This window comes from Myotis nattereri (genome assembly GCF_964212035.1).
Source record: "Myotis nattereri genome assembly, chromosome: 5".
Taxonomy (NCBI): Eukaryota; Metazoa; Chordata; class Mammalia; order Chiroptera; family Vespertilionidae; genus Myotis; species Myotis nattereri.
Window position 1 is genome coordinate 40,328,630 of NC_138080.1, and position 26,315 is coordinate 40,354,944.

Consider the following 26,315-nt stretch of genomic DNA (forward strand, 5'->3'; position numbering starts at 1 on the left):
ATGATCAATGGTGTTTTATCAAAATGGCATTGGTCACTAAATGATACAATTATAATAACTATGATGATTTAATTGAAGCACTAGGAACTCAAACTGCACCGGTATTATCTGCATTAGTGGACTATGCTATGAACTATTTGTTAAGGAGCATGTATGACTCAAGAACTCAACGAATGACTAAATGAAAATTTTGAATGACTAAAATTGTGTATAGCATTTGCATAAAAGTGAATCATTGAATAATTCTAGTACTAACACTGTCTTTTAAAAAGTAACATAGTATAGAAATATTAAGAATGAATGCCAAACTGGTGATTAAAGAAAAAACAATGCAATCTTTCTAATAAAACATGGTGTTATCTAAATGTTATTTCAAATGTCTATAATTAATTAAGGGATCAACTAGAAGTATGGATTGTTGTTAACCATACATATGTATAAATATAACCTCGATGTTTAAATAATTTTTATTGTTTGCAAGTACCAGCCTTATTAGTTCAATCAAAATATAAAAATAATGAATATATTCATTTTTATTTATATACATGTGGAGTTTTTGTAGTTGTTATTTGTTTTAGAATGTAAATTCTAGTCATTTGAAATTTGGATTTTACCATTTGAATTTGCAAGGTGCTTCATGCTAATCATGTGTTCATGTGATCACTGAATAAATACTTTTGATGATCAAAAAGTGGACATTCCAGATAGATAAAATTTCAAATATTTTTTTAAAAATATTTTTATGGATTTCAGAAAGGAAGTGAGAGGGAGAGAGAGAAAGAGATAGAAGCATCAATGATGAGAGAAAATCATTGATCGGCTGCCTCCTGCATGCCCCATACTGGGGACTGAGCCTCAATCTAGGCATGTGCCCCTACCAGGAATGGAACCCTGACCTCTTGACTCATAGGTGGATGCTCAACCATTGAGCCACACTGGCCAGGCTAATTTCAAATTTTAAAACCCATAAATTCACAATAAGAGAACAAAGTTAATATATTTGTATCTTATGTAGTTATGATTTTTGTTTTGTCTATTCTTTATTGTCACCATATTTTTTCTTTCAACTTCCTTGTCTGCATTTTAATTTACCACTTACAAATCCTAGTTATAAAATACACTTAAAAATCTGTGCAAATTAATTAACAGTGAGCACAAAAGAATATAAAAAAGGAAGAAGATAAAAATCATAAGGAAAGAGAAATAGAAAAAGGAAGAGCAATGGTTTAACAAAATAATTGGTATCTTTATTTTTATAAATGACTATAAAGCTTTATGCTAGTCAATTATTTCTAGGGAGAAATGTTATTTTAAAAAGAACAGAATTATCCTATATAATAAAAAGCTTACATGCAAATTAGACCAGGAGTTCCACTGGGAGTTCCACGGGGAGTTCAACCATGGGGCAGGGCTGGCCTGCCAACTGCACAAGGCCCCTCCCACCAGCTGGTCCAGCCCTGATCCACCCCGATTGGGTGGGCCAGCTGGGCCCTACCTGTGCATGAATTCATGCAGTGAGCCTCAGTTCAGTGATGGTGAACCTATGACATGCGTGTCAGAGGTGACACGTAAACTCATTTTTTTGGTTGATTTTTCTTTGTTAAATGGAATTTAAGTATATAAAATAAATATCAAAAATATAAATCTTTGTTTTACTATGGTTGCAAAGATCAAAAAATTTCTATATGTGACATGGCACCAGAGTTAAGTTAGGGTTTTTCAAAATGCTGACACGCCGAGCTCAAAAGGTTCCCCATCACTGCTCTAGTTGATATATAATAAAGTTTCTAGAAGATGTTATTTATGTATTCATATTTCTTGGTTTTATATTTATATGTTAAGAATTCATCATAATTACTGTCAATATTCCACAAATCAAAGCCATTGCCAATATTTCAGAATCATTAAGAAATAGACAAAACAGTCAAACTCTTTGTCTTTGATATTTTAGCTACCCTTTTAATCTGCAGCAAACAATAGTCTGCTTCAAAACATAATACAAACATTATAATGTAGTTTATAACACAATCAATATTCATCAAAGATTTAACACATTGAGAAGATTTTAATATAATACATATTATAAATTCATACATGTTAAGACCCTTCTAAAGAGCCAATTTCTAATTAATTGCTTTCCTGCTCTTTTCCATTCCAAATTTTCTAATTCAAACCTTCAAGTTAAATATTTGTAAAATAATATTGGTAAGCTTTCTATTCATGGGTTAGGGGTGGCCAGCAGACCCTGAGCGATGGTTTACTCTGGCACAATGTTTGCTGTGAAAGAGAGGCTAAGGGACAGCCTGGCCAAAGGGACCAGGCAGCCTCTATTGCCTGCCTCGTTAGGCTTTTGTTGTAGCTTTATCTTTTAGATGTAATCAGTAGGGTAAATAATCTTGGGAGGACGCATGTGTTTGCATTGTCCTCAAGGCAAGTGCACACAAAGATAGGCATAAGGATTCCAGTAAACACCTTGGGGTCTGCACATGCACAGACTTGTTTGGAAAGGTCAAGGAATAATTAGGGGTGCTGCCTTGGACATTCCCCTAAGTCTCCCCTGTGTCGGAATTCTGATAAACAGGACAGGTGGCCTTCCACACACTTCCCTTTACTCAGAATGTCCTCCTTACAAACTTTCCAACCGAGTCTCATGTGCTTCCCAACATTTCTCTGTCATCAGTTACATTAGGCATTTGGAATGTGAAAAATGCTTTAACGACAATTTACTTACTATGTTTGCAACATCATGTGCAAGAGCTTATAGCAAGTAACTATGTTTACTTTTTATATTGGATGAAGTCATGAAAATAGAAAGTGATTTTTCACAGATCATATTTCAAGTTGAAAGCCAGCATAAAATTATAGAATATTTTATCACAAGATCCAGTTTATGATTTTTTATCCTTTTAAAATTGAGTCATCTATCATTTAAACAAGATGTAGTAGTTTCAAAGTATAATTTTTATCCTTTTTAAACTTTTTCAAAATGTGATTATAGTCATTTTAAAATAATTCTAGACCTTTGGCAAAATTGTGATTCTTAGTCTTCACCTCTTACTCTCCAGGAGACAAGGATATCTAAGTTTTTAACTATTTCTACTTTGGTTAGAATAATAAGAGCTTTTTTTTTTTTATTGTATTAGGCTTCCGCTTACCTTTGATTGCATGGACAGCTATAATGATTGTAATGAAGAATGAAATAATATAGTTCACTTTCCTGAATTCCCTCTTCCCCATAATAGGAAAATATATAATTCAGAACAAAAATGGTTAATATATATATATATATATATATATATATATATATATACATACATATATATATATATATATATCATAAGGTGCCAGAGGCAATTATTTTAAAACTATCTTATATATCATATGTTAGGTGTCCTTTCCCTTTTGTGTTCCTCTAAAATAACCTAATTTGAAGAGGAAGAGAAAATGGCAGCTAAATAGGCAGCAGTGTCATGCACCTTCTCCTAGGGCCAGGCCAGAAGAGCAACTAAATCGGAGAACATCCACCCCAAATTAACAAATTAGACATAGCTGAGGAGACAATTTCAATAAGGAAGGGCAGCGGATGCATTGAGAACACAGCTTGCCAGCCATAATCCGCATAGAATCACCACTGTGCCCCAGCAGTAAGTGGCGCAGTACCTCCTGGCAGTCTCCCAGACATCTGCAGGGAGCGTGCACCACCAGAGAGCTCCCTCACCAGGCCTGCTTACTAGTCCACTGGGACTCAGTGTCATAGGATCCCAGACCTCTCATTGAGTGCAAGCCAGGGAGAACTCTGTACGCCACCCTGCCCCAGACCACAGAACCGTGCTGCTAGCCTGACCAGAAGCCACCCAACACCCACTCAACCCCCAGCACTGGGACCTGCTGCCAGGGCAACCAGGAGCAACCCAGAGCATGCCACTGGGGTGCTCTGATTGTGTAACCCAGAGCAACCCACGCCCGCTCCACCCTAGCTCCCGGGAAGTCCTTCAGGGGCCATACAGAGCAACCCAATGGACACCTCACTCTGGGTGACAGGAGAGTATGGACTGAGTGACCCAGGGCAACTTGTCCTCGTTCCACACTGAGGATGGGTGAACTGGAGCAACCCAGCAGGGACTGTGAAACCCAGAGCAACATACAGCCACTTCTCCCCGGGCCCTGGGACAGCCTTGCAGGAGCCAGAGCAATCCAGCACACGCCTCACTCCAGGCAATAGGAAAGTACTCTCGGGGCAACCTAGAGCAAGCCTGTGTGCCCAGCCAGGGACCACAGGATCACGCTGCAAGTGAGCTGCCAGAGGGACCTAGGGTGCCACCCTGCCAAGGGTGCTGGGGCTGCACAGAAAATTGCATGCCAGAGGTCTCTGGGTCCTCACAGGGAATTGCACATCAAAGGAACTGTGCATGTGCTCCCAACATCCCAAGCATCTGAAGCAGACAACTGATGAACCAGATCCGTGGAAGAAGGCGATAAAACTCAGAGCAGAAACAATAAAGGCTTGAGACTCAAGGCAGATCCAGCCTATAGGCTAATGATTTCTGTACCATTGCCCTGATAGGGTCTTCAACCTCTTAAAACCCAAGCAGGGTGCCCAGGGTCAGAAAGAGACAGGAAAACGGGGAGTCAAACAAACAACCCCCATTCAAAAGAAAAGGAGGGAAACCCCTCACAAAGGAATGAAATGAAACAGAGGCATGCAGTAAGTCACAAAAAATAATTCAGAGTAAGGGTCATACAGTTCATAAACTAGATGGATAAGAAAATCAGCAACTTATGTACAAATCAAGAGGAAATAAAAAATGATATAGCTACAATAAAAAAAAAAAGACATGATGTAAGGTTTCAATAGTCCACTAGAAGAAGTGGAGGGCTGAACTGATGAGTTACAAAAGAGTGCAGAAAAACACACTCAATCTGAAGAGCAATTGAAAAAAAATTAGGAAGTAGGAGGAGAGCCTAAGGGATCTTTGGGATGACATAAAATGAAGTTAAATATGTATAATAGGGATGCCAGAAGGAAAAGAAGAGGAGCAAGCTTTAGAAAAATTATTTGAAGGAATAATGACAAAAAACTTCCCTGATTTGGGGAAGAAAAAGGTCACACAACACAGAGAGTCCCAAAAAAGATGAACACAAAAAGACCCACACCAGGATATGTCATAATTACAATGGCAAATATTAACGACAAAGAGAGTATCTTAAAGGTTGCAAGAGAAAGACAGAGACTTACCTACAAAGGATCTCCCATTAGATTATCAAATGGTTTCTCATCAGAAACACAGCAGGCCGGAAGGGAATGGAATGAAGTATACAGAGTGATGCAAAGCAAGAGACTGAATCCAAGAATACTCTACCCAGCAAGGCTATCATTGAAAATTAAAGGTGAAATCAGGAGCTTTGCAGACAAAAAAAGGCTAAGGGAGTTTATCACTAACAAGCCAACAATGCAAGACATGCTAAAGGGACTATTGTAACAAGAAGGAATAAAGCCGAAACTGGTTTGGCTCAGTGGATAGAGCGTCGGCCTGCGGACTGAAGGGTCCCAGGTTCGATTCCGGTCAAGGGCATGTACCTGGGTTGCGGGCACATCCCCGGTGGGGGATGTGCAGGAGGCAGCTGGTCGATGTTTCTCTCTCATCGATGTTTCTGACTCTCTATCTCTCTCCCTTCCTCTCTGTAAAAAATCAATAAAATATATTTTAAAAAAAGAAGGAATAAAAAGGGAAAAAGGAACACAGGCATAAAGAACAGAAATGGCTACAAACAAGTACCTATTCTATCTAATAAAGAGGGAATATGCTAATTGACACATCTGAAGCAGACAACTGATGGACCAGATTCGTGGAAGAAGGGGAGAAAACTCAGAGCAGATCACCTAAACCAGCAGTCGGACAACCCCCTAGGGGTCCCTGATTGGAGAGTGTGCAGGCTAGGCTAAGGGACAACACCCCCGGGCACGAATTTTGTGCACTGGGCCTCTAGTCAGTAATAAAATTAAATGTAAATGTACTAAATCCTCTAACCAAAAGAAATAGAGTGGCTGAATGGATAAGAAAACATGACCCATATATATGCTGTCTACCAGAAATCCACCTCAGAACAAGGGACTCACACAGACTGAAAGTGAAGGGATGGAAAAAATATCTTTTAGGCAAATGGAAATGGAAAAAAAAGCTGGGATAGCAATACTTATATATGACAAAATAGACCTCAAAGTGAAGACCATAGCAAGAGATAAGGAAGGCCACTTAATCATAGTAAAGGGATCAATACAACAAGAAGATATAACTCAGGTACACATATATGAACCCAATGGAGGAACACCCAAATAAATAAAAAAACTTCTGGAAGATAGCAAGGGAGAGATCAACAGCAATACAATCATAGTAGAGGACTTTAATACCCCATTGACATCACTGAATAAATACTTTAAACAAAAAATCAGCAAAAAAATAGCAATCCTAAATGACACACTAGATCAGATGGACTTAATCAACATTTTCAGAACATTTCACTCCAAAGCTTCAGAATATACATTCTTCTCAAGTGCACATGGGCCATTTTCAAAGATAGACCACATATTGGGACACAGGCAAAGTTTCTCAAATTCAAGAAGACTGAAATCATATCAAGCATCTTCTCAAATCAGAGTGGCATACTATTAGAAATAAACTACAATAAAAATAATTTTTAAAAAATCCAAACACTTGCAGGTAAATAGCATATTATTAAACAACTAGCAGACTGGTGCACGAATTCGTGCATACTGAAAGGGAATTAATTAGAAAAAAATATTTTAATATCACTATTTGCCATTTCTCTATAATAGAAGTTTCAGAGATTAAAGAAAATTAGTAAAATGTATATGAAAATAATATATAAATTTATTAATAAATAAACAATATTAACATGATATAACAACAAAAACATGATATAAAAACAACATTGATACAAACAATGACTAATAAATTGATTAAACATATTCTAATATCTCCCTGTATACTATATTAGGAGTAAAAACATTTTCAGAGTGCTTGACTAATTTCTCTTGTGATGAAGTATTTACAACTTTAACTTTAATGTCACACACTCTTTGAACTCGAGAGAAAGCAACATATAACTGACCATGTCCAAAAATGGGTTCAGGTAAGAATATTTCTACTCTCTCTAGAGTTTGTCCTTGTGATTTATTAATTGTCATTGCAAATGCTGGCATCACGGGAAACTGTCTTTGAATTAATTTAAATGGGAGGCCAGAGTCAGACAGGGACAAATCAATTCTTAGAATCAGAACAACCTCTCCTTCCACAGATCCTGTTAATACTTTAGCTTTGATAACAAATCTAGAATCATTACAAAGACCCCATTTACTGTTGATATTTCTCAGTAGCATGATGATTGCACCTACTTTCAATTTTAATTTATGACATGGCATTCCTGAAGGAGTAAAAGTATTAAGAAATTCGATGGGAAAATTTTCCTTTTCGGCATCATCCGTTGAATCGATGGAATCATCACTCAAATAGGTGTGAAAATCTCCATCGAGTATATCCAAAATTTCTTCATTTAATTTATGAATGTGCTCATTTTTAGGACAAAGAATTGCACGTTTAGATATATTTTTAATATTATCTATAGATATACTAGTTCCAAAGATAGCTTCAATAATAGATCCATTACAAATCATTTCACTGGGGGTTTCAATAATATTCATTCCTAAATAAAAACTGCTATCAAGTTTTCCATCTCCAAGTTTTACTAACCATTAACTAGAAACAGAATCCTCTGATCTCATATTTGTTTTAAGAGACAATTTTCTGAAACATCCCCAAACACTACAGTACTTTAAACTCACTTGAACTATGACTGAACACATAGCATGTGGCACAACACTGAGACATTGTCAAAAATCCCTTCCAAGAAGAAGAACTTTCCCACCATAATTTCTCTTAGTAATCTATCTATGGCATTTATAGCATGACTGGACGCCATTGTGCATTCATCAATAATGAGAAGTTGGGCCTTTTTAATGGTTTTAGCAACCTCATTCTTTATATTGAGTCTAGAAATTTAAGTTTCATTTAATGGAATTGGTAATTTATATTGAGAATAAAAGGTTCTTCCACCAAGAAGTAAATTTGCAGCAATTCCGAAAGACACTGTGGGTAAAACAGTACCACCATGACCTCTAATATAATGTATTAAAACTTTATAAAGATATATTTTTCCACTACTGCCTGGACCATCCAAGAAAAAGCATTTGGGGTGTGCAGTTTGATCTTCGATGGCAGAAGTTATAGTCTGAAAGGCTGCCAACTGTTCATCATTCAGAGAATTTATGAAAACCTCTACCAGTTGTCACTCGTATGATAGTCTGGAAGACTGAAATGTGAACATTTCATTCCATGCAACGTGAATACTTCTTGAATTTCATTAAGGGCATGCATGTCACACTTCACACAGGCACCTTCTCTTTAATGTAATTTTTAAAAAATCTTCAATAAAATGATATTTATTCCCATTACATAAATTGTCTACATCAGAAGCACACTCAAACACGGTTCAGGGTGCGGGTGAACAGGAATCTGGGCTGTCAGGGTGTGGACAGCAAGCTGACCAACAGCTGGTCCTGCGAGGAATGGGGCTCCCACCTCCCTGCCATCAGGGTCCGGAGTGCAGGTATCCAACTCCCTCCTCCCTCCTGTCAGGGTACAGGGTGTGGGTGAATGGGATTGGCCGATTCCGAGAGAAATAGGGCTCCTGCCTCCCTGTTGTCAGGGTTTGGAATGTGGGCATCCGGCTCCCTCCTCCCTCCTGTCAGGATTCAGCGTGCGGGTGAACAGGATTTTGGGCTGTCAGGGCAATGACAGCAAGGTCTGGGTCAGTGCTCGTCATAGATACTGGGTGGTCGTCTGGCTGGTAGTCATTCTGGTTGTTACGCTGTAACAGTCACTGGGCTTTTATTATATAGGATGATTGAGTTACCAAAGATATAAAAGAGGAAATAAAAAAACATCCTGTAAACAAATGATAATGAAAACACAACAATTCAATATCTATGGGACACAGTGAAAGCAGTCCTGAGAAGAAAGTTCATAGCATTATAGAGCTACCTCAAAAAACAAGAAATACTGGTAATAAATTATCTAACTCTACAACTTAAAAGAATGAGAAAGAGAGCAACAAGAAAAGCCCAGAGTGAGCAGAAAGAAGGAAATAATAAAGATCATAGAAGAAATAAAGGACATAGAGAAAAAAACCCCAACAATACAAAAGATCAATAAAACCAAGAGCTGGTTCTTTGAAAGGATAAACAATATTGTTGAACCTCTAGCCAGGCTACTGAGAAACAAAGAGAGAGGACCCAAACAAATAAAATCAGAAATGAAAGAGGCAGAATAACAACAGGACTCACAAAAATACAAAGAATTGTAAAAACATACAATAAACAACTCTATTCCAACAAACTGGTCAACCTAGAAGAAATGGAAGTATTCCTAGAATAATATGACATTCCAAAACTCAACCAGGAAGAATACAAAAATATGAACAGGCCGATAACAATGGAGGAAATTGAAGCAGTAATAAAAAAACTTCCAGCAGACAAAAGCCCTGTGCCAGATGGCTCCATAGAGGACTTTTTAACAATCATTCAAAGAAGAACTAAAACCTATCTTCCTCAAACTATTCCAAAAATTTCAAGAGGAAGGAACACTTCCAAGCTCTTTCAATGAAGCCAGCATTACCCTAATTCCAATACCAGATAAAGACACTACAAAAAAGAGAATTACAAGCCAATATCTCTAATGAACATAGATGCTAAAATCCTCAAGAGAATCCTAGCAAATCGGGTCCAGCATTACATTAGAAAGATCATATAAAATGACCAAGTGGGATTTATTCCAGGGATGCAAGGATGGTACAATATCCACAAATCAATAAACATGATACATCACATAAACAAATAGAGAGACACAAATCCCATAATCATATAAATCAATGCAGAAAAAGCATTTGAAAAAATCCAACACCCTTTCTAGATAAAAACTCTCAACAAACTGGGAATAGAGGGATCATACCTCAGCATAATAAAAGCCATATATGACAAACGCACAGCCAACATCATACTCAATGGGCAAAAACTAAAACCATTTTCCCTAAGACTAGGAACAAGACAGAAATGCCTACTCTCACCACTCCTGTTTGAAATAGCACTGGAAGTTCTAGCCAAAGTGATCAGACAAGAAGAAATAAAAGGCATCCAATTTGGAAAAGAAGAAGTAAAACTGTCATTGTTTACAGATGATATGATATTGTACATAGAAAACCCTAAAGACTCCATCAAAAACCTACTAGACTCAATAAATGAATTCGGCAATGTAGCAGGATACAAAATTAAGACCCAGAAATCTATGGCTTTTTTATACGCCAATAATGCACTCATAGAAAGAGAAACTAAAAAGATAATCCCATTTACCATCGCAGCAAAAAATTAAGATACCTAGGAATAAATTTAACTAAGGAGGTAAAAGACATGAACTCAGAAAACTACAAGACATTAAAAAAATAGATAGAGGAAGACATAAACAAATGGAAGAATATATCATTCTCATGGATTGGTAGAATCAACACCGTTAAAATGTCCATACTACCTAAAGCAATCTATAGATGTAATGCACTCCCCATTAAAATACCGATAGCATATTTCACAGACCTAGAACAACCTCTCCAAAAATTCATATGGAATGAAAAAAAGACCCCAAATAGCAGCACCAATTTTGAGAAAAAAGAAAAAAGTTGGAAGGATCAGAATACCAGCTATCAAGCTATATTACAAAGCCACTGTTCTCAAAACTGCCTGGTACTGGCTCAAGAACAGACATATAGACCAATGAAACAGAACAGAGAACCCATAAATCGACTCAAGTCATTATGCTCAATTAATATTTGACAAAGGAGGCAAGAACATACAATGGAGTCAAGACAGTCTCTTCAATAAATGGTGTTGGGAAAATTGGACAGATACATTCCAAAAAATGGAACTAGACCATCAACTTACACCTTATACAAAAAATAAACTCAAAACGGATAAAGGCCTTAAATCTAAAATGGGAAACCATAAAAATCTTGGAAGAATCCATAGGCAGCAAAATATCAAACAAATGTTGTAGCAATATCTTTACTGATATAGCTCTTTGGGCAATGGAAACGAAGGAGAAAATAAACAAAAGGGACTACATCAAAATAAAAAGCTTCTGAAGAGCAAAAGAAACCATCAACAAAATAACAAGAAAGCACACTGCATGGGAGAACATATTTTCCAATGTTATATCAGATAGTGGCCTAATCTCCAATATTTATAAGGAACCCATACATCTCAACAAAAATAAGATAAACAATCCAATAAAAAAATGGGCAAAGGACCTAAATAGACACTTTTTGAAAATGGACAGAGAAGGCCAAGAGACATATGAAAACATGCTCAAAATCACTAATCATCTGAGAGATGCAAATCAAAACGACAATGAGATGCCATCCCACACCTGTCAGAATGGCTATCATCAACAAATCAACAAATGGCAAGTGCTGGCCAGGATGTAGGGAAAATGAACTCTTGTGTACCGCTGGTGGGAATGCAGACTGGTGCAACCACTGTGGAAAAGAGTATGGAGTTTCCTCAAAAAATTAAAAATGGAACTCCCATTTGGTCTAGTAATCCCACTTCTAGGACTATATCCCAAGAAATCAGAAACACTAATCTGAAAGGACATATGCAACCTTATGTTCATAGCAGCACAATTCACAATAGCTAAGATTTGGAAACAGCGTAAGCGCCCATCAGCATAGGAGTGGATTGAAAAACAGTGGTACATCTACACAATGGAATTCTACCCTGCTATAAAAAAGAAAGAACTCTTACCATTCCCAACAGCATGGATGGATATGGAGAGCATTAAGCTAAGCAAAATAAGCCACTTGGGGAAAGATAAATATCACATGATCTCACTCATTTGTGGAATATACTGAATTACATAAACTGATGAACAAAAATAGATCCAGAAACAGATAAGCACTGAACAGATCATCAAACTTCAGAGGGAAGGCAGGAGGGGGGAGGGAGTAAGAGATCAACCAATGAACTTGTATGCATGCATAAGTGCCCATCAGCAGATGAGTGGATTAAAAAACCTTGCCACATCTATGCAATGGAATACTATGCTGCAGTAAAAACGAAGGAACTTCTATCATTTGCAACAGCTGGATGGAGCTGGAAAGCATTATGCTAAGTGAAATAAGTCAGTCAGAGAAAGATAAATATCACATGATCCCACTCATTTGTGGACTATAATGAACAACATAAACCAATGAACAAAAACAGATCTCTAGACAGAGAAGCATAGATCAGATGTTCAAACCTCAGAGAGAAGGTGGTGGAGGGTGGGGGTAAGGGGTAGAGATCAACCAAAGGACTTGTATGCATGCATATAAGCATAGTGATGGATGTAGACAACAGGGGGTGAGGGTGAGGGCAAGACTGGGGAGATGAGGGGACAATGGGTGGATAAAGACACATTTATAATACCTTAATCAATAAAAAAAATTTAAAATAAAATCTACACTGTAAAAATTTATTTTAAATAAAATAAAGTATAAAAAAATAATTAAAATAAAATAACCAAATTCATGAACACTTCTAGATTAGTCATATTATCCATGCCTTTCCTGCTGCAGCACTTCTGAATAATCTACACTAATAAAAGACAAAGATGCTAATTGACCGTACCTTCGCTATGCCCAAGCCATGCCCATCAGCCAATCAGAGGTACTATATGCAAATTAACCCAACCAAGATGGCAGCCACAGCCACGGAGGTGGAGCAAGCAGGAGGTTTGGTTGCCCCAGCGATGGAGGAAGCCAAGCTTCCTGCCTGCCCGGGCAGCTGTGGCCTCTGCAAAAGGCAACAAAGTTTCAATTATAGAAGTTAAATAAATCCCAGATACCTGCTTCCAGCCAGCCTCCACTGGGAGCCTGGGTGGCTGGGGGCTGTGGCCAGCCTGCAACAGCCATCAGCCCCTCACCCAGGATGGCCATACCCTCATGGGGTAAGGGTCCCCGCTGGGGGGCTTGGCCAGCCTGCAAACAGACATCAGCCCCTCACCCCCCTCACCCAAGCTGGCCAGGCACTCCAGGGGTGACCCCCCTGACAGGGCTGTAGCCAGCCTGCAAACAGCCATCAGCCACTCACCCAGGCTGGCCAGGAACCCCAGCAGGACCCCCCTCCCTGAAGGGGGTGTGGCCAGCCTGAAAACAGCCCTCAGTCCCTCACCCAGGCTGGCCACGCACCCCAGCGGGACCCCCACCCTGATCCAGGACACCCTTCAGGGCAAACCAGCCAGCCCCCACCCGTGTACCAGACCTCTATACTATATAATAAAAGGGTAATATGCAAATTGACCCTAACAGCAGAGCGACTGGGAATCACTGGTCACTATGACACACACTGACCACGCTCAATGCAAGAGCTGCACCCTGGTGGTCAATGCACTCCCACAGGGGGAGCTCTGCTCAGCCACAAGCCAGACTCACATCTTCCAGTACAGCGATGGTGGTGGGAGCCTCTCCAACCTCCTCAGCAGTGCTAAGGATGTCCGACTGCAGCTAGGCCTGCTCCCCGCTGGCAATTGGCCATCCCCCAAGGGCTTCTGGGCTGCCAGAAAGATGTCTGACTGCAAGCTTAGGCCCAATCCTTTGGGGAGCGGGCCTAAGTCAGCAGGTGGTCATTCGCTGAGGGGTCCCATATTGCGAGAGGGCACAGGCCAGGCTGAGGGACCCTCCTAAGTGCACAAATTTTTGTGCACCGGGCCTCTAGTCTATAAAAGCATAATATGCAAATCAACCGAACAGCCAAACAGCGGCACAACCATCCGGAAGACCTTCCAGACGAAGCTGGGGCTGCGAGGGCCAAGGCAGCCATGGCTGTGAGGGCCTACTCTTTTGCAAATTTTGCACATTGGGCCTCTAGTAGTCCTATAATGGAGTATATGCTGGAACTAAAAGCTTATATCCTATAGTTTCCTCTTGGCCCTTCAATGACCAACCTGCCTACTTCTATTCCTTGTAACGTCTTTGCTCAGTTGCTATAACTGCAGCTGCCAGCTTGTCTGTTTCATTTCACTCTCACCACACATCATCTGTTTTGATTCTTGAGTCCCTTCAAAACACTCTAGTTATTTATTCTTGCTTTCAGATTCAACCTCCTCGATGAAATTACTGCATGTCCTCACCAGTCATCAAATCATCAATGTTGATTCTTGTCTCCTTCATATAATGAAGCCACTCTTCAAGGTGACAAAATCCAGCATTCATCATTCTTCTTGACTTTTACTGCACTCCCAAATTTATAGACACCTGAATTTGTAACACTTTCCACTTATTATCTGTGATAATATGCCCTCCCATATGCCTCTATTTTTTGTCTCCTGAATAATAAAGGGCTCTTGTCTGGCTGGTGATGCTCAGTGGTTGAGCATCGACCTGTGGACCATGAGGTCATGGTTCAACTCCCTGCCAGGGTATATGCCTGGTTTGTGGGCTCGGTCCCCATTGGGGGGTATATAGGAGGAAGCCAATCAATGATTATGCCTCATCATTGATGTTTTTCTTCTTCTTCCTCCTCCTCCTCCTCCTCCTCCTCCTCCTCCTCCTCCTCCTCCTCCTCCTCCTCCTCCTCTTCTTCTTCTTCTTCTTCTTCTTCTTCTTCTTCTTCTTCTTCTTCTTCTTCTTCTTCTCCTCCTCCTCCTCCTCCTCCTCCTCCTCTCTCCTTCTCTCTCTCTCTCTCTCTCTCTCTCTCTCTCTCTCTCTCTCTCTCCCTCCCTCCCTCCCTCCCTCCCTCCCTCCCTCCCCTTCCTTTCTCTCTGAAATAAATAAAAATATATCTTAAAAAAAAGAAAGTGTTCACACATACACACACACACACACATTCCTTATCATTCTCTGTATTTTTTACCTCACATTGCTCAGTCTTCTTTAGCTTCTTAGACCATGGAAACTAGATCTCCAGCCAAGACCTCTCTGTTTTGATTTATATATTTCCTGCTGTCTGTATAACACTGCCCCTGAAGTTCACTCCATGTCTTCAAACTTAAAATTGAACTGATCATTTCTCTTTTACCTGTCTAATTATTCTATAGCAAGACAATCTTAGAGAGCAATAATGATAAATTTGTCAGCATGTTTCAGTTGTGCTCTATTCTATATTCAAAATCCATCCATGCACTTGGATCTCCCCCCGCACCCCCCTCCCAACCCACCCCAAGAGTAATAATTTTGTTAAAGACTATAAAACTTTGTGTTGGACAATATTAACTTTCTTCTTCCCAAACATAATTTCCATATTGTTACCTCAAATCTCTCTTCTCTGCTAGTTTGCAGATATCTTAAATATCTCAGATGTATACCAGTTTAGAATTGCAAAATAAATTCTAATTTAAGGAGGACCGTCTCCACCATCATTGATTAGGTTTGGAGCTCCAGAGATCTGAAGTAGTCCGTTTATTCTGTGGTCTCCCACTCTAGCATCTGAAAAATTCAATAAGAGATGTATGGGATCTGGTCCTCAGCTACCCACTGCTCTTCTCTATTCTCCAGGAATAACAGCTCTGATTATATTGGAGGGGTCATGGGAAAGAAAGAAAGAAAAGTATTTCTGTAATTAACTTCAGTTTGTATCATCTCTCTGCTGGTTTAATGGATACTCTGGCAAGCTTCTCAGGGTACAGATGTTCTTTTGAGGAGGAAATCCAGTTAATGGCCCTGGAGGAGTATACGTGCATTCTTCAGAAGGCCTTGGTCAAGGCCAACAATTCCCAGCTCCATGACACACCGGACTCCAACCCTTTTTCTTAGCTTTTGCCCCCTGTTCCTGCATCTGGCAGTTTCCTGTCCACAGAATTTCATTGCCTATCTCTTCTTCCCAGCTTTCCTAAATATAGTCTACAAGGTGTGGGATATGTTGGTTTAAGCAGGATGAATACTAGCACTTGTTAGTAGGCCCAGTACGATCACTAGTTCCCCAATTTTTGTTGTTGTTGTTATTCTCTTGGCCCAAATTTAAGCCATAATTGCCAACCTATTGTTATAGCACTCTCAAACAATAATGTCTCAGAATTCCTCTATCTTTCCTTTGTTTTGTTTTGATCTTTATAGCCTATTCCAGACATTTTGTTCTCTGAAATCCTGTTCCATTATTTCACATTCCTTGTTATTAAATGCAATCCTATTTTATTATCTCTTTAATCAAGTTCATACTTTTGAAAACATATTCAAATCTTTTAATCATTAGTCCTTTTAAAAATCATATAATACATGAAATTCATATGAGATCATCTTACCATGTGATAGTCTTCCTATATTTTGAAGCTCCTAGACTTTTTGTAATTTCCAGTCTCAAATGATTATTTGCTTGTATAACCAAAGGGTGTATTTACCTTTTTTTTTTTTTTTTAACATATCAGTTATTTAATCGGATTCTTATAAGAAATTCAAAACACAAGTTTGTGAGGATAAAGTCCATTGGTGAGAGCGAAGGTAGCCCTGGAGCTGAGGAACAGCTTTGATTTTTGGCAGAATTTGTGAGTCCACAACTTTCTGGTCAACCTTGAGCTGTTCTGTAATCTCGTATTTCTCTTTCTCTGTGTTGAACTTCTCACCTTCCTGGTGTCTGGGCTTGCACAGCTTCTTCTTGAAGTAAACATCAGTGAGATGTTTGGGGATTTTCACACCACTGGTATCAATTTTGGTGGAGGTGGTGATGACAAATTTCTGGTATGTTCTCCAAAGAGGCACTCGATTGAGGGACAGAAGTCCAGTCACAAGTAGCAAGCCACTGCTCGGCTGCTTCAGGAAAACCACCCTCTTGCCTCTGTGGCGCCCAGTGAGGATGATCAGAATGGTCCCAGGAGTGATGCTGGCCCGCAATCTCCTCACATGCTCACTGAAGGGTTTCTTGCCTGGCTCAGCAGCTTTCGAGGCACATCTTCAGTAAGATAATATCTAGGCATTTTGCGAGTTTAACCACTCAGGTACCGCCATTCTTGTCGCCACCAACTGGTTTTGTGACAGTAGCAAGAACTTTCTTCTTCTTTTTCTTTTCAATCCTGGCTTTAGCTGCCAAATACTTCCTCTTGTACACGGCCTTTTGCGAATACATAGCCGATTGGGAATACCTGCCAATTCCTTGGATGAGGACTGGGTTTTGGCTGCAGTGGGGCTTCCCCTTCTTAGGTGCCTTAACCCTGCCGCCAGCATCAGCCTTCTTCTTGGCTTCAGGTCTCTTCTCCTTAGTATCCGGCTTCTCAGTCTTTTCACCCACCATCTTGCAAGATGGGAAAAAGAACTCTAATAATAACCTAATTATTTTCATACATAGGTCCTATATCTCAAAAAAGAAAATCTGTGTTAAATGTTTTAGAATAGCACCTAGCATGAGACTTGAGGAATAGTTTTCAGTAAGTGAAAGTTTTAGCAGGTATTACGTATGCGTGAAGAAACTTCTGAGCATGGACAGTGCACTTCAAACTAAACTCAAATGATAAACTGCATTCCTTTTTTATTATAGAATTCTCTTACATAAGTATTTGGTTGGAGGAATGAAAATATTCAACTCATTCAATAATGTTATGGTGACACTATATTCCATAACCTTCATTTAGCCCAATAAGGTTATAGAAATACCTTATACATTCAGAGGACTAGTCCAAGAATTAAGTGGTCCTTCTGGTCTACTTAAGCATCCATGGGACAAGAGCAGGCATTGCCTTATCAAATAATGAAAACATAAGAAGGAATAGGGATGTGGAAGAAAATAGTTTTTGTAAAGAGAGAGAAGAGAAATTCTTGAAGCAATTCTATGGAAAATAAATTTACTCAAAATAATTATCTTAATGAAGATGGTGCAATAAATGAAACGAATTTAGCATAAATTGTTCATATTTTCATAATGGGTTTTTTGAGTTTTGGAATATGACGATGTCTAAATATTAGCAGATGTTATCTGAATAATAGAGTTCTCAAATTTAAATTCCTCACATTCCATGTTTCCTCTTTACTCTGTGTGTATGTAATGCACAAATATGTGACTTAATTACATGAATAGAGCCTGATGTGCTAATTTCTAACTGGTGAATTTAAAAAAATGTGTCTAAGCTATGTTTTCTCAAAATGGAATTTGTAATATAAATTTTGTTATCTATTTTCATAACAGCAGTACTAGACTATGATACATCAAATAAAGGATTTTCCTGCTGCTATGAAAATGGCAAGAGCCCTGACATCTCCACTTTTATTAGTTTTCTAATTTTATTTCCAGACCCATAGCTTCTTTGATAGAAAGTAGGGTTTTTGGTTCACTGATACAAGAAAAACTCCATAAATACACAGAGCCATAATGTAACCAAAAGATTTAAAAGTTGAGTAAGGACAGAAACATGTTTTAAAAATGCTTCCAGTTGTAGGAGTAACTAAGGTTGGCAACTCTTACTAGTATCTAATGCTGTGGGTAATAAAAAGAGTCACTTTTCACTGATAATTACCTTTGAATTCAGTTTCAAGAGATGTGTAATCTACTGAAACATCATTCATTTCTTAAATGATTGAACATGTGTTCATCATGAAATGAAAATATATTTATTTCAAATATTTAAATACCAGTAATAAAAAATATACAATTTGCTTTCGTAAAATATCAGAAATTAAAATAATATAAATTATTTAAATATAGTCACTGTATTTATACTGTTTGACTTAAAAAAAGTATATTGAGACTTAATTGCTTGCCCTCTTTGTACTACGACAGGTTCCTGAACATAAAACAGTTATTCAAGAACACTTTACTAATAATACTGCTGTCAGTTATTTATATATATACACATATGCACAGCTGATACAAAGTTCAAACTGGTACTATTTTGACTGTTGTGCAGAACAGATTCTGAAAGAATGCATTTATTTCAGAGCTAAGTACATGATGCCAATTCATTGTTAGTAATATTTTAAGGTCAAACATATCTTTATTTGAAAACCTTTAAAATTATTATGGTAAATGCAGAAATGTTTCAACAAAATGAGATCATATTGAAAAAACAAAAACCAACAAAACAGCTCCATAACTGAACTCTACATGGCTAGGAATAGCATGAGTACCATTCTTTCCAGTTGCTCTAATAAATTACTTTTATCAGTGAAGAAAAAAAATTCTGCACCCATTTAATCACTTTCTCTCTTAATAGCCATATTTATTTTATAATTTCCTTTTATTTTTTATAGATATATCTATATATAAAACAGTCTAAGCGACCAAAAGACGGAATGACCGAACAACCAGTTGACTGGTTGCTATGATGTGCAGGAGCTGCCCCCTGGTGGTCAGTGTGCTCCCACAGAGGGAGCGCAGGTCAGCTGACCAATGGGCACCAGATGCAGGGCTCAAGGCTGGTGAGCGCTGATGCGATGGTGCGAGCCTCTCCTGATCGGAACTGACTGGGCATGAGCCTGCAGCAGGCACAGTGGGTCCCAGATGAGCAGGAGAGCCCGGCAGGAGTGGCAGGCAGCATTGGACTGCCAGTTTTGGCCCAATCCCCACAGGCTATGCCGCGGGACCCCACTGGTGCACGAATCTGTGCACGGGGCTCTAGTTATAATATAAGTTACATACACTAATATTTCCTCTTTTAAGTGAACAGTTTTGGTAACTGTATATTATATAACTACCATCATAATTAAGATATTGAACATTTCTAGCAGCCCAAAAATTTCCTTGTGTATCTTGCACTCAATTTCCTCTCTAAATACCCAGCTCCAGACAACCATCGACTTGATTTCTATACTTATACGTTTGCCTTTTCTAAAAAGTCATACAATTGGGATAACATAGCATTTAATCTTTCTTCTTCTCACTTTACATAGGATAATGCTTTTGAGAAATCTGCAAGTTGTCCATGTACCAAACTTTGTTCCTTTTTATTGCTGATTAATATTCAATAATATAAATATAACCAAAACATCTTATCATTCAATGGTTGACGATTATTTGTGTCTCTAGTTGTCAGTTACTCTGAATAATGGTCCTAGGGACATTCACAACATCTTTCTGTAGATATATGTTTTCATTTATCTTGGGTGAATACCTTGAGTGGGATTGCTGGATCATAAAGCAAGTGTATGTTTAAGTACTAAACAATTTTTCAATGTGGCTGTCTCACTTTGTATTTCTATCAGCAACATGAGAATACCATTTTCTCCACATTGTCACCAGAACTTAGTAAAGTCTTTGTATTTCAGCAATTCTAGTGGATATGTTACTATAATTTAAAATGCATTTCACTTAGCATAATGCTCTCCAGTTCCATCCATGCCATTGCAAATGGTAAGGATTCCTTCTTTTTTACAGCAGCATAGTATTCCATTGTGTAGATGTACCAGTTTTCTAATCCACTCATCTGCTGATGGGCATTTAGGCTGTTTCCAAATCTTAGCTATTGTAAATTGTGCTGCTGTGAACATAGGGTGCATATATCCTTCTGATTGGTGTTTCTGTTTTCTTGGGATATATTTCTAGAAGTGGTACTACTGGGTCAAATGGCAGTTCCATTTTTAATTTTTGAGGAAACACCATACTGTTTTCCACAGTGGCTGAGCATTATGCTAAGTGAAATAAGCCAGTCAGTGAAAGAAAAATACCATATGATCTCACTCATTAATGGATAATAAAGACCATTATAAACTGATGAACAAAAATAGATACAGAGGCAGAAAAACATCGAACAGACTGTCAGACTACAACGGGAAGGCTGGGGAGGTAAGAGATCAACCAAAGGACCTTGTATGTATGCATATAAGCATAACTAATGGATTCAAGACACTGGGGGAGGGGGGTGAGGAGAGGAGGAGGGCATGTGTCTGGGGGTAGGGGAGGCCAGAGGAAGGTCAATGGAGAAAAAAAGCTGACATTTGTACTATTATTTATAATACTTTAAACAATAAAATAAAATTTATAAAAACAAAATGCATTTCACTGATGAATAGTGATGGTGATCAGCTTTTCAGATGTTTATTTGCTTTTCTATATCATTTTGTGAAGTATCTGTTCAAAACTTTCCAGTTTCTTAATTGGGTTATCTGTCTTCTTATTGTTGAGTTTTAAGTCTTATTTATATATTGGAAATAAGTCGTTTGTCATATATTTTTTAATGTGTTTTCCTAGTCTGTGGCTTGCATTTTTACTTCTTAAACTGTGAATTATCAAAGAAAAATAGATTTTAACTGGTAAAATCCTTTTATTAATTGCTTTTATGTTGTGTGTCTATGTTTTTTTCAAAGAAATCGTGTCTAACCCAATGTCACAAAGATTCTTCCACTGTTGTGTCTTGAAATTTTATAGTTTTTTATTCTACAATGTATTTCAAGTTAATTTTTATATATAAGTAAGATAAAGGTAAGATTCCTTATTTTTCATATGGATATCAGTTTTCTAATCACCATTTGTTGAAAAAACTACCCATATTGAGTAAACTTGGCACCTTTGATGCGAGTTAATTAACCTTAAAGTCTTTTAAACATTTTTATATTGCTCTCTTGCTCTCAATTTCTTCTCCCTACTCATATTATTGTTTTCTATCTAGTCATATGATCTCTATGGGATAGTTATTGTACTCCCATATCTTATATCATTGGCCATTACTTTATATACCTTGTTTTATTGTTGAAATTTCTAAGATAAAAGTCAGTGTTTTGCAGATTCACCCTAAATAAGCTCACAAATCCCTTGGAACTTTGTCACCCCATGGTCTGACAATGTGCCCCTTTGAATTCACTTGAATGAGGTTTTATTAAATTGTTTAATTCAGTGTGTGCACTTCAATTTATTTTTGGTAATCCAGTACCAAGTTTGTCCCTTGAATCAAAGAGCTTTGGTTTCTTCATATTTAAAAGAGGGATTTGTGTGTGAGGATATCTACAGTTATTCATTTTAATTTGAAACTATACCGTAAATGTGAATAAATCATTTTCTCTGCCTATCAAAATCATGATTACTGAAAGGGATACTTTTCCATTGTTCTAGATATTCAAAATTTAAATTGTATTCCTGTTAGAAATGTTTACCAGTTCCCTATCCCCTCATTCACACAGGGAGAATGAACACCTTGACTAAGACCCCTGTCTAACTCTACACGGCTGTTTGTCAATTTCTCTAGAGTGACACTAAATCAAGAGGCAGCACATGGGAAAGTAAATCACAGTCTAATTTAGTTGTCACTTTGTTGTGACACGTGGTTAAAAATGCTTTTTAATTGTGACTATAAATTATACATGAACAATTCTTAGTGACAGTCTTAATATACATCAGACTGTTTCACCCAAGGGGGAATATTGAGCATCATCAACATGAAGTAAGTGTATATCTGAATCATTTAAAATAGCTATTTGGGAAAATATAATGACGATATGTGTCTTGGTTTAGTTTCAACCCCAAACTCTTTCGGTAGAAAGAGGGGGAGAGGGAATTGAAGAGAAGAAGGGCAAGGGCGGGAGGGAAGGAGTGTGGAACACATGGATAAAGATAGCAGACAGTGTCCCCTTCAGCAGAAATCCCTATCCTTTATAGATGTGGATAAATTATTGAAGCGGTGAGCATGCTCCCCATACTTCAGGTAGTTCTCAGAGGTCTTCCAAATAACCCACAGGCAAAAGAATGTGAGACTCCAAACCACATTCCTAGGTAAGGTTCTGAAATTCAGAAACAATTTAGGTATAAACAGGTGAAAAAATTTTTAAAAAAGGAGTGTTCCATCATGTTTAGTAGTAATATTAAAGCAAAGTCTAAATCACTGGCTAGTTCAAAAAGAGAGCATGCAGCATTGCCTATAAAATCTAAGATAATGAGGAAAAAACAGGGATGGCCTGGATGACTACGAAAGACAAGAAATCACAAGCTAGGTTGGATTGTCTAACAAGGAATAGTGTAACTGAGATGAGCAGCATATACTAAGAGACACATACTGATTGGATCACCAAGCACTTACCATCACATTTATTGAGCATCTGCTGTGTCAGGAAATCACTTTTATCACTTTTTGCTGTCAGCTGACAACAGAGGATAAAATAAATAGGCCTTAGGTAGGGGAAAGGCTTCAGGAACAGGAGTAGCTGGCTAGAAGCACATGGAGAAGTGGAACCAAAATGTGGATTTTATACTAATGCTGATAAATGTAGTTATTTAGCAGCAAAAAGACATCATAGAAAGATGTGAGGAGCAGAAAAGTAATAAAGCCTGGCTCTGGCCAGGTGGCTCAGCTTGTTGGAGCTTCCTCCCTTACAACAAAAAGATTAGGGGATCGATTATAAGATTAGGGGTTCAATTATCAGTCAAGGAACATAACTATATTGTGAGTTTCATCCAGGGTTGGGGAGCACATGGGAAGCAACAAATTGATGTTTCTCTCTCTCTCTCTTTCTCTCTCTCTCCTCCCCTGTCCTTCTTTCTCTCTTTCTTAAATCAATCAACATATCCATATCCTCAGGTGAGGATTTCAAAAATAACCACCTTTAATAAATCATATTAGTAGTGTTAAAATAAAACAACAGATCCCAAATAAAGTCTCTTAAGTTCCACGTCACCAAACTAAGACAACTATAATTTTGGGTCTCCCATGAATATAATCTTAAAGCAGTCCATCAGAAATGATTCGATCAGTTAGAGTGTGCGCCCCAGGACCTAAAATTCAAGGGTCAATTCCCAGTCAAGGGCACTTACCTCGGTTGCAGGTTTGGCCCTGGTATGCTGGTCCCAGATGCGAGCTTGCAGAAGGCAACCGTTGGATATGTCTCTTTCACATCAATGTTTCTCTCTCTTGCTCTCACTCCCTCTCCTCCCTCCCTTCCACTCTCTCTCTCTCTGAAGGTCAATGGAAAAATATATATCCTCAAGAGAGGATTAAAAAAAAGAAAAGAAAGGATCTGATCAACACTAGTTAGTAATCTGCCCAACATACAGTAATAATCAACCCACTTTTTTTTTTTTTTTACCAAGTATAACTTCCTCGCTCCTGCTCCATTCTGCCCACAAAAGTCTTTCATGTGTTACAGACCCGTGGAGCTCCTTTCTATTTGTTATATAGGATGCTGTCTAATTTAAATTAATTTTTACACAAATAAGCTTTAAAAATGGTTATCATGCCTCGTTTGTCTTTTAGTAGTGGTGCTTTGACAACTTCTGTGATGGCAAATCCTAATCTTTCTTTAGAATCTTACATTACCTAAATCTACATTACCTATATATTTGTTTGATATTAAGTTCTTATGATAAGATATGTTATATTCATAATAATAAAAATTAGTATTAAAAGTGCAAATTAGAACTACTAAAGCCAAAGAATAATTATAATGCCTATTATCATAAAATAACTGGAAGGTCTTCTTTAACATTTAATTTAACATTGGCATTAGATTACCATATGGCAGGTTTTTCCATGGTTATCTTCATTCATCAATCATTATCTCATATATTCTTAGGAGAGAGTGAGCATGTAACTTGATTTCTTTTAAAACAGACAGAAAAATGGAACTAAAGAACATGCATGTCATTTGCCTAAAGCATTAGAAACTGAATTCTAAACCAATCACTGTTAACACTGATAATGTTAATGACATGACAAGTATTATTTTTTTAGAATTTAAAAAAGAAAGAAAATAACATTTTTATTTTCTACTAGAGCTGATATCATTAAAGAGGAGAGAATTAATACAATTAAACACAGGGTTTTTGTGAACATCATATAACTTTGCAGGCCAAAAAAAATATTACAGATAGATAGATGACAGATAGATGATAGATAGATGATAGATAGATAGATAGATAGATAGATAGATAGACAGATGATAGGTAAGGGCTATAAGTTTATATCTAGACTATTGATACTAACAGTCTCTAAATAGGGACATGGAGTTGCAATTGAACAAGGTGACAATGAACACAGCGGTATTAACTTTTGCTTTAGGGTAGTTCTGCCTTTCTGTAATTTTTACAAATAACCATCATACGTTACTTTTTAAATTAATTTTAAATGAATCAAAGTCTTCCTCCTTAACTTTCCGCTAGCATGAACAGGTGGGAGTATATGCTAACTGTCAAAGTACTGGAAACACTGAGTTCATTTATTCTTCTACATTGCCAAAAGTGATAGAGTGTTTGCAAAACATACCCTATGTGAGCAACAGAAAATGACTTGACTTTTATATCACACATGTTCATTACAACTGCTCAGCGACAAACTTTCATGATGACAACTTATTCAAAATCATAATTGGCAACACAAGAGGGAATCCCCCCATCTTGTTGATATATCAACATTGCAGTGATACTGGAAGCAAGTTTGTCTTTTTTTTTTCATTGTGACTCATTTTTCTCTCACCACTTTAGACAACCAAATTAGTGACAGCAGAACTAAAATCATTATAAGGCAATATCAGAACAATGGGATTGAATCCAGAAATAGCAATTTAGTGATCTAATCTTTCATAAACCAAATTTCATTCAATGGGATGATTTTGTTGTAGATTCAGTTTAGACTGATTTAATATATATCATTATCTGCAGGACAGTCCATAAACTCCCACGTTCTTCACTACTCTTTTGAATTTGTATAGTTACCATAAATATATAATTTCCTGGAAAATAATGGCATAAATCCAAAGATAGAAAATGGGTTATTCTATAGCTTTGTCAATAAAAGACTAAAGCCATGCTTGTAACCACTTGTCTTTCAGGCCAGATAACTTATTACTTCATGATCTCAAAACTGTTCCTGACTTCAAACTATTTTACTGAACAGAGAACTTTTCATTAGTTCTTAGCTATAAAAAATTTATACTACCTTTGATGTAAATCAAAGTCCATTCCTTTTTTTTTGAGCCATGTTTCTTAGGTTTCTTTTTAATTGAGTAGCCCACTGACATCTAGTAAAATTTAACACCTGCTAAATTCTAAAGACTCAATTAACTTTGGACCTCTTTTTTTTTAATCACATGAAGTATTGAAGCTTTGAAGCATGGATCAAGTAGAAATGTCTTTCTTTTATGCTTCAGACTGAACAGCTTATTTCTTGGCAAATAACTGTCTAATAATCACAGAATTTGCCTGGTCTAAAGAATAAATAAAGCACTAGCGTATTTTAGCTCAAATAAACTCCTGGCCAGAGGAATAAAAAATATAGAGAGTAATTTTCATACACATGCATGGACTTCTTTTGTAGATA

At 37.6% G+C, this 26,315-nt stretch overlaps 1 protein-coding gene and 1 pseudogene across 2 annotated transcripts in view; both read right to left on the reverse strand.

The window, feature by feature from the left end:
- GALNTL6 (polypeptide N-acetylgalactosaminyltransferase like 6) overlaps window positions 1-26,315 on the reverse strand; it is a 937,179-nt gene that overhangs the window by 853,236 nt on the left and 57,628 nt on the right. The window lies entirely within an intron of this gene.
- LOC308519926 (large ribosomal subunit protein eL6-like) lies at window positions 16,255-18,696 on the reverse strand (annotated as a pseudogene). The gene has a single exon. The product of its transcript is annotated as a large ribosomal subunit protein eL6-like (transcript).